The 13,799-nt window shown below is 36.7% G+C and overlaps 1 protein-coding gene across 2 annotated transcripts in view; it reads right to left on the bottom strand.

Moving 5' to 3' along the window:
* Positions 1–101, bottom strand: part of FAT4 (FAT atypical cadherin 4) — a 183,091-nt gene extending 182,990 nt beyond the window's left edge. For both annotated transcript variants that reach the window (XM_024246169.2, XM_054554467.1), the window contains exon 1: positions 21–101. The gene's annotated coding sequence lies outside the window, so the exon portion shown is untranslated. The remainder of the gene's footprint in view (positions 1–20) is intronic.
* Between the last annotated feature and the right edge of the window lie 13,698 nt (positions 102–13,799).

Below are 13,799 nucleotides of genomic sequence, written 5' to 3'. Positions count from 1 at the left end.
TCAGACACTTTAGAACTTACCCGCAGCGAAGAACGTGAAGAGGGAGGAACAAACGTCCAAGCACAACTGCGCACCGGGGAAGGAGTGGTGGGGAACCGGGAGAATCGAATTCCTTTCCCAAAAGCTGGAGGCGATGGAATTCTTGGAGTCCCCACTCCTCAAAAACCAGGCTGCAACGCGCCTCCAACAGGGCTCCGGCAGTGGCCGCTGAGGCCCAGGCGGCGGCGTCTGCGCGCAGGCAGTTCGGAAACTGCGTTCCAAGCGCTAGCGTTCGCGCTCTGCCTCCTGTACCCGGGAGCGCTCAACTCTGCCCCTTCCCCTCCTGCAGCCGCCGCCGCCGCCGCCGCCCCTGTTGCGGCTTCAAGCCCGTGGTCCGGCACAAACAACAGCCAGGGCTCCTCGGCATTTTTCACCTCTGCCGGGGCGCCTGCCGACCCATTATTTGTACATCCAAATCGAACGCAGTTTCCCCTTTCTTCTCGGCCTCGCAGGGGTCGGGCAGAAACAGCGTGCGGTCCGCGAGTCGCCCTCCCCTCCGCATGCCAGGGGAGTCGTTCTCCGGCGGCCCCAGTCAGAAGCCCACTCTAGCGCGCCTCGCCCCTCTCCTTGCTATCTCTGCTTTTATTGTCCCGTGTCAGTTTCACTTTGTAATCCACAAGGCTTTTTGTTTGGGGCAGGGGGTGGTTGGTGCCTCTCTCTCCTTCACCGTTGGCAGTGGAGGCGGCGAAGTCGGCGCTGGACTGTAGTGACGCCCTCCGCAGCTCCGGACGGCGCCTGTCAGCGCTCTCCCTCTCGCCGGCCGGGGCCGAAGGTTGGACCGCGGTGGAGCTAGGGCTCCGCGAGCCCCTCTCCACCTCCCGCCTGGTCCCTCACTCTCTCCCCGCCCCTTCCCCGCCGCACAGGCATGCACACACACACACACACGTACACACACACACACACACACACAGCGCGTCGCCGAAACACAAACAGAGGGGGAGGGAAGACCGCGAGCTGGAGCAGCACTCAGAAACTTTGCTCGCCACTCATTGATCCCCGCACTTTAGTTCGCCCGGACTCCCCCTAGCTCCCAGTCCTGTCACCTTCTGCCCCTCCCTCGCCCCAGCCCCATTGGGCCGGAGCTGAAGCAGCCCCGCCCGGCACTCCTACCGCGAGCGCCCTCCGCCCTGCCTGGCCTCCGACTGGCTTCTCGGGATGCTAATCACTTCAGCCTCCCGGAGGGCTGTAGGCGGTCTGGTGTGGGAGCACAGCGAGGCGGAGGCGCTAAGAAGGGGGGTGATTTTTTTTCTTTTTTCCTTTTTTTTTTTTTCCTTTTCGACCAAATCTTGGCCGGCGTCAGAGCAATAAGAGAAAAAGGCTGCCGCAGAATAGATGGGGGTGGGGTCAGGTTTGCAGATAAATAACTTTAGTGGCAGGGTCTGGGGGAAGACCGTTAGGTTGTTATGCTAGTAATAACTCAGGAGTAAGGGGGTCGAGAGAAATAAAAGAAAGGCGGGGGGTGAGGGTCTGTTAAAGCGGGGAGGAAGGATTAAGCAAAGCCTGTCTGGGAATGCACGGTGCGGATTTGCTTTAACCATTTCCTGCCCCTTCTCTCTTTATGCAAGGGATAGAACTGCCATACAATGTGATCCCACAGAATCCAAATCAAATCCTCCCCTTTGCTCCTCTTTCTACACAGTGGGCTCCCTGCTGTCTAGGGCGAGCTAAACTCTAAATCTTCACTCACTTGCCCCTCTCCCCCACCTTCCAGGTGACTAGGGGGCAGGAGGCCTCCATACCAAGGGCACTTTGCACTTCCTCCTATAGGAAAGGCCAGGGGAACTCAGTGTTTGTTTTGTTTTCTTTCCCAACTGGATTCCAGGTGCCAGTAGCCCAAACCTTAGGGTTTCAACAACAATAATAATGGCAGCCCTTTGAAAAGAGGGAGATCTTTTCCTGTTGCAAAGTTAGTTTGGAATTTTGATCCCTGATGGAGTATTTCCACCTCCACATTTTTTAGCCAAAGTTTTATTTTGCTTTTCACTCTGGGAGAAATAGATACGAGAAAGTAGAAGTAAATAAAATGATATCTAAGCTTAAGTTTTTAAAAATACCCACATGCCACTTAATGCACTCAGATCAACTCACCCACTATTCACTGCAGCTAATTTTTGTGGTGGCATGCATCGTTTCTTTAAAAGAAGAAAAACGTTACTAGGAATCAGATCGATATTTTTCCCCTTTAAGGGAACCAACTTAGAAAATAAGAATTCAAGCCAAACAATGCAAATACAGGGCATATGTCATACATTTCTGCCACAAGGATCCCTCACAAACGTAAAACTTTCGGCGCCCAGAGAGGGTTCAGTCATGAGTAAATACTGCCCTCTGCTGTTCAATATCAGTCTTACATCTTCAGTCTCCTGGTTTCTTGCTTAAAATTAAATGCAGAGACTAAAAGGATCTGATTACAAGGCTAATTCCTCCTTCTTGCCTAGGGACAGCAGCAAAGAAAACGATCTTTAAGAATCTCCTAGTGCCTTTCTTATTTAGAGTAAAAAAAAAATCAAGGGTAGTAGGACAGACAGCAAATTCAAGTCTCGATGATGCAGGCAGCCTGTAACTCAAAACTGATTTATGGAAACATGATTTCTGAAACTATCACCAATTCCTCTGTTTAGGTTAAAAAGCTAACTTCTACATATTCCTCTACTGTAATGTAATGAGTTAATTGGAAACAGACAAAAAAGTTATATTTAACCATTTATGTATTTTAAGAGTTGAAAACATTAGACTCTAGACTTTTTAGAGACATTTGAGCCTTTTTTTCAAAAATCATATTTTTCTTAAGTTACAATCCTAACACCATTATTTTTGGTATAATTTAGCCAAAAAAATTTGTAGATTAACTGAAGTGGAAACTAAATTTTGACAAATTTTTACAAATAATGACTACGTGATTTTAAGAGAATATTACTGTTTTGTTTTACTTTGTTTGCTAATGCACTATTATTCAAGTATTTATAGAGAAATAAACAGAAAGAAATCATTCAGATACTTGTGGTAGGAGATCATGGACTTTTGTTGGTTTGCTTGGTTTTTTTTGCCTGTGGGATAATCTTCAGATTTAGTGTCAATAGTATTACATTTGCATTATATATGAGTGAATTTAATTTGGAAAACAGGTGAAAATCATTCATTCTGTGAAATGGAAAGTATTCAATCAGTGCAATATGTATAATTTTAGTTTTACAAAACAAGATATGGCAAAACAAAGTAACACAGAAAATATATATAGAAAGAGAGTACATAAAAAAATTTTGGACAATTTCAAAAGAGGATTATCGAAAATTATTTAGCCAATAGTGTGGTTATTTTAACAAGTAGAAACTTTGCCCATGATGACTACTTTAAAGTAACATATTCATTTATAGATAAAACCTATACACGAATTTACAATCTACGTATAGATAGGTATACAATTTAAGGTAAGATATAGAGCATGGTTTTAATAAAAGACAAAGTATCTTGTTGTTATTTTTCTCCTTTGCATTTCAACCTGTAATATCATGCATGTTAAAAAATGTGGATGCCCTTCCAAAAAGTAAATCATGCATGATAAAAAATATGGATCCCTCTCCAAAAGTAAATGAAAGAAAGTAAAGACATACAGAGATCATTCTATGGATGAAATATGCAAAAAAGCCATGGAATACATTACTAGGTAGATATTAAAATGGAATACATTAATGAACAGTTAGTGTAAGAATCATTTCTCATTGTACATTTTCTTTAATTAATTGCCTTTCAAAAAAAAAAAAAAACAAGTTAAGTTTATCTGTGCTTTTCTACCAAAGGCTTGTGTAAAAAGTGTTGTTTAGTCAAAGCTTTTAATAAAGTTTCTAAAGAGGAAGATATTCCCCGATGTTAATAGACTGTGGGGGACATATTTTTATGTCCAAATATAAAAGAAACCAGAGAATACCTCATTTGAACCTTAGAACATATGTTAAAACAAATAGCTTTGTAACAATTTGTTATGATCTATACACATTTGCCATCATTATTTAATTAAATGTATGAAATTATGTTTTTGTCATGTTTTAGACTCCAGGTGACAAAGGCTAGGTTAATTATATTCTTCAATTCATAAGGCATTAGCAACATTATTCCAGAAAAGGGTATTCTCTCAACTTCCTGCTTTCCTCCCCTCTTCTCCTTTCTTCTCCTCTTCCCTTCCCTTCCTTTTCCCATCCCTTGTACTCCCTTATCTTCCTCTCCCTTTTCTTCCCTTTCTTCCCCTCCTTTCCTCTCCTTTCCTCTCTCCCTCTCCTTTTTTTTTCTCTTTCCTTCCAATTCCTTCTTCTTTACACCCTTCTCTCCCCTTCCCTCCTCTAGGCTCTTCTGTCCTCCCTTCCACTCCTCTCCCCTCACTTTTCCCCTTAATTTACACCTTAAACTATATTTTACACTGGACTCTCTTTTACTCACTTTACTCTACCTTCCTGTACTCTACTGTACTTCCTTATTGTTCTTCACTCTCATTACCTCATCCCCAGAGGCAAACATTCTGAGTGAAATGTGTATCTTTTTGTTTCTATGTGTTCTTACAAAATGTGTATTATGTAGTTACCTTGTATTTTTGAAATAAATTATATTGCATTATATTGTGTATATAGCTCATCCTATTTCTTATCTTTTCACCAAACACTACATTTTTAAGATTTATACATATCGCTATGTGTATATCTGAACTGTTGATTCTGACTTCTGAAGTTTAATGTGTATAACCGTTAATTTCAAAATATCCACTTACACAGTTATAGACATCCAGTTTTCCTCCAAACCTTTGTCATCACAGTAAGTCTGCACTGAACATCCTTGCAACTGTCCCCATATGGAAAGGAATAGAAATATCTTTCAGATATATAGTGTAAATGGAAAAAGACTTTACACAGTATCTGAAACAAATAGCTGAATGGACTGCTTACTAAACAAGAGGGAGCTGTGTTTGTAGGACTGTTGCAAAACAGAGAACTCATTTACATTTGGGGAAGTATGGAGTTAATAGATGGCAAACTTTCAGAAGTAGGAGGGGTTAGAGATAGGTTAACTTATGTGGAGTGCAGTTTTTGCAGATTGGCTGAATTTCAGAAGTTTGGTTACTGATGTAAATTCAACATTGATTTGGAATGGTTCTAAAACTGGTTTGGTAAGTACAAGTGGATCGGATTTTTGTCGTCTTCATCTGTTTTCGTTATTTTTGTCTTCTTCATCTGTTTTCATTATTTCATTATTTCTCTCTTTTATTTCTTTGATCTAGCTCTGTTATTTTCCAATTTCTTGTGATAAATATTTAATTCAGTATTTTATTTTCTTATTTTCTGATAAGTATCTTGAAAGCTATAAATATTCCTCAAAATACTACATTAACCTAGTCCCACAAAGTATTACACATTCACTTTTAAATATTTATGTTTGGGCTGGGAGCGGTGGCTCACGCCTGTAATCCCAGCACTTTGGGAGGCTGAGGCAGGCGGATCACGAGGTCAGGAGATTGAGACCATCCTGCCTAACATGGTGAAACCCCATCTCTACTGAAAATTCCAAAAGTTAGCCGGGTATGGTGGCGGGTGCCTGTAGTCACAGCTAGTTGGGACGCTGAGGCAGGAGAAGGGCGTAAACCCGTGAGTTGGAGCTTGAAGTGAGCCTAGATCACGCCACTGCACTTCAGGCTGGGCGACAGTGCCAGACTCTGTCTCAGAAAACAAACAAACAAACAAACAAAAAAACAAACAAACAAAAAATTTATGTTTTGGTTTTGTCTATAGCACAAGATTAATTAATATATGATTACAGTTCAAAATATGTGTAGTCTAAGAGCCCTCTCCTTCAGCAAAACCTGCTGCCTTTCACCACCTTCCTTGATACGTAGAATCTACATCCCTTTGTTACCAATTATTTATTGTGTTATATTAAAAGCAGGTAATCTGTGATAGAAAGAAGTCTCCAAATTCTCTGCTCTCATGTTTTTTTAATCCACTCCAATCAGAGTTGTATCCAAAGCACTACACCAAAATTTTTCTTATCAAAGTCACAGCTGATTACTTCCTTCTCCTTGATTCACTTTTCCTCATTTGCTCTCCAGGACATCCTCCTAAGTCATGGACCACTGCTTTTCAGTCTGAGGCATTTTATAATGTCGTGCCTCAGGGCTAAAGAGAGGAATTGCCCTCTTCTCTTTTCCATGCCCACTCAGTCCCATGGTCACCTTATTCTGTCTCAAGACTTCCAATAAGTTGAGAAAACTCAGAAAAAATATTAATTATGTGGTTCCTGGGTGCAATATTCCATCCATATCCATTAGATTGTTTGTTAATTATGCTATTCCAATCTTATGTATCATTACTGATTATCTGTTAGCTTCATATATTGATGACTAAAGAGGTATGTTCAAGCTGCATTTATGATTGCAGTTTTAATTCTCCTTATAGAGTTATGTAGCTATTATTGCTTTACGTTGTAAGGCAATTATATATGTACATACACACGTATAATTGCCTTACAATGTAAAGGAAGAAGAGCTGTATATAAGTATATATATGTGTGTTTGTGTATATATGTATATGTATATATGTAAAGTCATTCCTTACATTATAATTGTAATGTATGGTTTTAATTACATTATAATTATAATATATGATTATAATTACATTATACATTGTAAGGCAATTACAAATATTGTAAGGCATATATATATACACAGTCATATATATGTGTGTGTGTATATATATATTTTTCTGAATTTCCTTTAGAATGGCAGGTGTTGTTAGGAACATTTTATTGTACCCTTGCTCTCAAAATATTTTTTTCCTTTAAGAATACAGTTCTAAATTCAAAATAATTTTAGACTTATTTAGACAGAATTCTTTTGCCATGTGCCATTCTTGTGCACATATATAAAAAGGAAATATAAAGGAAATAGCTTAGTTGGGTATCTTTAATACTACACACAGATAGTTTAATTCATATGAATTTTTTGGCTCAAATCATTACTATCCATATTTATTAGTACAGTTTTTTTTTTACGTGGAAATTTGGCTTTAACTGTGAATATAATTCTTCTTTTAGAAGAAATCTGACATTTGCCAGGACATCTCATGTCTTCCATGTATCGAATGTCACTTTGTTTTTTTTAAGTTTTCTCTGTGCATACTTCTGAATAACTTCTGACTTGTCTTCCAGTTCACAAGTTCTTTATTCTGCTGTTGTGATCTGCTTTTAAACTCATCCATTTGATTTTCAATTTAATGAATGAATTCTTATACATAAACATTATCCTATGTTGTTTCATAGATAACTATCCTTTGCAGTTATATTCAAACTTATTTTCTACTTCTTCAAGAATGTTAAATATAGTTTTACTGTTGTTTTATATTTGTGTCTGATAATTTCAATATCAGAAATATTTAATGGTCTGTTTCTGCTTTGTATTTTTATTATTAATTTTAGCTGATCATAAATTGTTTTGTTGTGTGATTAGTTATGCTTGAATGTAAGCTACTTATTTTAATTGAAAAATTATTTGTGAGTGTTCTTTGAGGCTTAAGGTAGGTGTGTCCCTATAAAGAAAATCTGATTATGTTTCTATTAGGTGTATGTGGGATACTACTCATCAGCAACCACTACTGTTTTCATTGAAGCAAAGATGCCAACAATAAAAAAGCAACAATATTTTATGAATTGCTAAGTAATGCTGCTAAATAAATAATAAAATACTCTTTTCTTTGAATTTTTATTTAAAAATTTATTTTACACTCATCTAAGTTGATGTTATATGCCATTTTCTGTATGTATAAAAAGGAAACTATAAGAAAAATAAATTGGGCAAGGCACCCTTAGATCATCTTCATATTGAAAATCCATCTGAAAGGGGTGCAGCATTTATTGAAAGGAAGAGTGCTCTATCATTGACTGTGTTTGTATGCTAACGTACTGACACTGCCTCTTCGACGCTCATATACATTCAATAGTAATTAAGTCACAACTGCTTTCCAGCCTTTAACGAATCAGTACACATTTCCAGCTATTAAATATTACTTTGTGAAATATTAAAATGGGACTCAAAAAAGTGAATATTAAAGCAACAAAATATGATAATTTGCAACATAAGGTTTTGTTTTGTTTTAGTTTTTTCTGTACCTACCTAGTAATATGATTTTGAGAGCTGCTTTATAGCTTAAACTTCTCAGATTTATCCACTCCCACAACCCTTGTCTAATCATTGTCAAGGCAACTTTATTTACAGTCTTTTGCAGAAGGCAGGGTGACTAAGTGTGGGTGTGTGTGTGTATATATATATGTGTGTGTATATGTCCATATATATATGTCCATATGTCCATATATATATGTCTAGTTAACTCTTAATTGAGAACCTGGGATTTGAGGGCTCCAGCTTTAATAGGAAAAATTTCCTATTAGACTTCATATCTCCAGAGATAGCTGACCTTTTTCTCTCAGCTTTCACATCTTACCACACCTTAACAGTCAGAGCTCAGATTTGCAAACTTTGGTAAATGTTCTCAGGGCAAAAACTAATTCATCACTGAGTTTATTTATGTGGGTTCTCGATTTTCTCTAGATCATATGGTAATTGCTATCATGTCAGCTATTTGATCTCCTAAGAAAATACTTTAAAATTCAGTAATTTTAGTTGTTTTAGTGGTAAAATAATATCCTGATATATCACCAGAATAGGAACGCTATCTTCATTATTTTTTCGAATATTTTCCTCTCTTCAATTTTCTTCTCTCCTTTGGGAAATCTTATTTGATCGTTATCTGTCATCCATGTCTCTTTAGCTTTTCTTGCTATCTTTTGGGAAAATTCCAGACTCTGATGCTCCAACTTATTAATTCATCCCTTAGGTACACTACCAGTGAACAATGTTTTGTTTTCTTTATTTCAACTCATACTTTTTCATGCCTAATATTTCTACTTTATTCAAAAAGAAATTTTTATTTTATTTTGTATTGGCAATACCAATCATTTGTTTATTTTTAGCACACTTATTAATTGCATATTCTTGTTCATATGTTAAAATGCTTAGCTTCTTATGGACTGTATTACCCAGTTTGTTTTTCTCTGACGAATGGCTTTCTTTATGTGTTTAGTTATTTTGGTTCATGAGCTTATTACACATTACTGGTAATGTGTGTTGAGGAGGGACCAAAGGCCAGGAGTTAGTCTCTGAGTTTAGAGCAGGGGTTAACAAACTTTTTCTCTAAACACAAGATAGTAAATATTTTGGGTTTTGAGAGCCAGGCAATCCCTGTCACACTAGTGATTCCTGCTCTTATACTATAACAGCAGCTTTAGATACTACAGAAATAATGGGTTGGGTATGGCACTGTTCCAATAAAACATTATTTATAAAAACAAGAAACAAGGCCAGTTTGTCCCACAGGTTATCATAGGCTGACTCTGTTTTAGAGCATAGGAAATAAGCCTTGTATGGAAAACCTACCAGGAACTTCTGTTAATCACTCCCATTTGTATCCTTGAATTTTAAACTGGGAGGTGAAGCATGATTAGAAGGAGACAATCTCCCTAAATTGCAATATACAGCCTTGGGGATTTTTTAGAGGAGAGTAGGACTAGGATGCTCAGTGCCTAAGGGCAGCTGGCCAGTTTGCACCTATTTAATGAGGGCACTGGTGTCTTAGTTGCTGCTGCTGAAATCTGCAGAAAGGCAAGCAATATTTGCCTCAAGGCAACACAGTGTAGTGAGAAAAGCTTTTTTTTTCCTAAATATTCATCCTTTCTAGCCTTTGACACAAACTATCTGGATTTCATTATTTCGTACTTAGCTTTCTTTCTTCATTATCCATTACTCATTATATATACATAATTTTCATAATTCATATATACATAATTTTTTCTGACTAGTATTTAATTTCCAAAGATTATGTGAAACCTGTGTGGATGTAAATAAGCCTAAAACTACATGATGGAAACTAGAATCATATTTTTTAACATCACACTTATGGCAGAAACAAAATGAAGGGTTTGCTTTAAAGTCCTTCATAATATAGTACATGTGAGTATGTGAGCAAACCCACTGGAATGGAAATTGCAATAGTACATGTGAGACTAGGTCTCTGAATATTGTGGCATTTGCCACAAACTAGTAATTACCTACCATAATTTGGAGAAACTTCTCAGTCCAACAACTGTTTTGTGACAAGCTAACATTTTGTTGAAATATATGTCAAGAGTTAGTCATATTTTAATCTTTATTAGATATATGTATCCTGCTTATCTCAGACTAAAAATATACTAACATGAGTAGTGATCAAAGACTGAGTATATCCTATTCAAAACATAAAATAAGCCTGACATTGCATTTCATGCTGGAATATAAAGGGAAAAGGAACAATAAATGCCTTTAACTTATATGCAGTATGTATATTCGTCATGCCAGAGGAGTATTAAGGAGAATAATAGTCTAGGTTCACCAGATTTTTAATGTATAAACAAATTTTGAAAATACAGAACTATTTGTACTACAACTTTCATTATCAATAGGAGAGTTCTACCAGAAGACTTGAATCTAGGAACTGTAATCACCTTTACTGACAGCTAACATTTTATCTTTTTTAATTTTTAATTTTAAACTTACTTGATATAATGAAGTATAGACTACTATAAGACTATTTTGTATTAGTATTTAATGAGCATTCTCGTCATCATAATAATTTGGCATAAATATTCTTTTATTGGCTATGTAACATTTTGCCACAAAAATAAGCTAAAAAGTAATTGTTCCTTTGATGCCGACATTCAGGATTTTTCTAGGTTATTTTGCTATTATAAGTAATGCTTTGATAATCATCATTCAATCATTCAACAAAATTTATTGAAAGGTAAATATATGTCCAGTACTTTAATATTACAGAGAATACAGTGGGGAACAAAAGATATAACTTGTATAATATTTAGTCAGATTACAGAAATTTGAAAAAGAATGTAAACATTTAATCACCCTTATTACACAGTGTTAAGCTGCTTTCCATAAATGATGTACCAATATATAATAGAAACAGAAGTATATCAGTGTTCTTTTTTCAGCAAAAAGGAGAGACACACACATTTAAGTGTAAAATGTCTTAAATCCTGACCCATTTAAGGGAGCTAAAAGAGGTGCCTTCTTTTAATATGAATTTCTACTATATTTTTTATATTAGCTACTTGTATTGCTTTTTCTCATAAATTATTCATGTCTTTGCCCTTTTAATCATTTGAAGTCTCAGAGATTTTTTTCTTTTTTTTTGGTCATTGCTGCATTGTTGTTAAATCTATTTGGTTTCCTTTGTGAACATCTATCCTTCTTTTAAATTTGTACTTACCTTGTAACAATTGACATAACACCACAGGAGCCGGGAAAATAAATGATTAATTTTGTTTTTTCTGTGTCTAGCGTGTTTCTTGGCACTCAGATAGTATTCAATGAATGTTTACTCAATGTCATACCTTATAAGGTGCCTAAAATTTAAAAAATGTATTAGAAAAAAACAGCAATAACAGATGGCTTAGACTCCATAGTCTGAAACAGCACTTGAAATGTAATGGTGATGATTTCAGGGGGCTCAGAAGAGGATTTTGAATGGTACAAGAAATGAGAATTTTTAAAATATTCAATACTGTGGCTTGACATTCAACCTCCATTGAAATCTTACAGCTCTCTTTTAATGTGCATTTTAGAGGTGTTTGTTTGTTTGTCTGTTTGTTTTTCCAAAACACTCTCTCATCCATGTTTCTTCATGTAATGTTCCTCTGCTTAGAACTTCTCAGGCAAACATATTGCAGAGGCTGACTTCCTATTGTGTTAGCTGTTTCTCTGCTGGCCGACAGAGCCATGGATACATGTCCACCCTGGTATGCCAGTGGCCTGTCCACGTGTTGAGAAGCCACAGTCATACCATCTGCAGCTATAGCAAATTCCTCATCCCTGGATCAGTTACTTTGGTGTGTCAGTGAAGTTAATTATTCCAGTGAAGGCCTCCAATTTTTTCACCTTGCTGACTATGGCAGAAGTCACCATGCCCACGGTGAGGTATTACTATTTCTATAGCATTTCCAATAATTTAGAAATCACTTGATTACATGTAGTAAGTGTCCTTTTTGAAACAGCTATACTGCCTTATAGTTTCTGCAACTGGATCTTGACTGATACAATCATAGGCGAAGACAGTTATTCCATTTTCATTTCTCTTTCAAATAAAGGAGAAATTTTGTGATTGTTATCAGACCCTATAACATTGCATATTTTCCTTTTGAATAGAAAGTGATCTAAGTGAATAGTCCTATATGACAAGTATAATTCATCAAGATTGGATTAACATGACACCGTTCGAATACAAGATAGATTCTTTTTAGTAAAGACAAGCATCTGAGTCAGAAATAGTGAACACACACACATTGAAATAAAGAAAAACCTTAACGTAGCATATGCTAGAAGACAAAGGAAAACTAGCAGAGGATCTCTGTAGTACTTAAACATTTTTTGATGTTTTATGGTGCTCACAACCCTTGTTAAAAGAAAGAGTACATTATCTGTACTACTTAGTTGGAATATTGCAGATGTTTCTAGTCTTTGTAAACATATCACAGCATCTTAATTCTTTGTTTATTTGAATTGCTCCTTAGTCATGTCTCTTTTTCATTCCATTCTTAATCACCGAGTCTGTGATTAAAAATGGCAAACATGTGTTTTGAGAAGAAACTAAGCTATGATTTTGGTTGTGGGTAGTAATTTCTGAGAGGCAGAACATATTAACCCCTTCCTCTCCACCTTGCTTATGAACTCACAGAAATGTACAGGTAAACAGTAAACACAAAGTAAAGCATAGAAAAATAGAACAGTTTTCAGTTCAGTTGCTGTTTGTACAAGGAGATGTTTCTGAAGAAATAAACAAAAAGTGGTGGCTGGGTACGGTGGCTCACGCCTGTAATCCCAGTACTTTGGAAGGCCAAGGCAGGTGGATCACGAGGTCAGGAGTTCGAGACCAGCCTGGCCAACATGGTGAAATCCCGTTTCTACTAAAAATAAAAAAATCTAGCCAGGTGTGGTGTCACCCGCCTGTAATCCTAGCTACTCAGGAGGCTGAGACAGGAGAATTGCTTGAACCCGGAAGGCAGAGGTTGCAGTGAGCTGAGATCGCGCCACTACACTTCAGCCTGGGCGACAGAGTGAGAATCCATCTCAGGAAAAAAAAAGAAAAAGTGACAATATTTACGAAAAAATGCTGAACTAAAATAGTATAAGAAATCACAGATAGGATATTATTGTAGTTAAGACTCTTAATTTATGCTATTAAACAAAGATCAGTTTTGGAATCTGACAGTCTTTGGATCTAAACCTGACGCTGTTTCCTATTCTCTGTAAGGTTACATGAAAGTAATTTCAGTATTCCATGATTAAATTTGTAACGAATTTTTCCTAATTTGTAAAATGAGAGAAATCAACTCACATGTTAACTGAGTTGATTGCTGCCTGCCAGTGTATGAGACACATCTTAATTTAATTAGAAAAAGTTCTAGATAAAAGTTAAATGCTGTTAATTGTGTATAAACATATATATATAGAGAGAGAGGAAAATTTGAAAATATAGTTTCAATTTTTATGGAAAAAAACATAACTGTATTCATGTAAAAACAACACTGAATAGTTGGATAGATAGAATTTTGAGATAAATAGTAATTTCCTACAAACTTTGGAGGAAAACAAGAAAAATAATATAAAGTAAATATATATTTAT

The sequence above is a fragment of the Pongo abelii genome, chromosome 3 (genome assembly GCF_028885655.2).
Source record: "Pongo abelii isolate AG06213 chromosome 3, NHGRI_mPonAbe1-v2.0_pri, whole genome shotgun sequence".
Classification (NCBI taxonomy): Eukaryota; Metazoa; Chordata; class Mammalia; order Primates; family Hominidae; genus Pongo; species Pongo abelii.
This window is presented reverse-complemented; position numbering and strand designations above follow the sequence as displayed.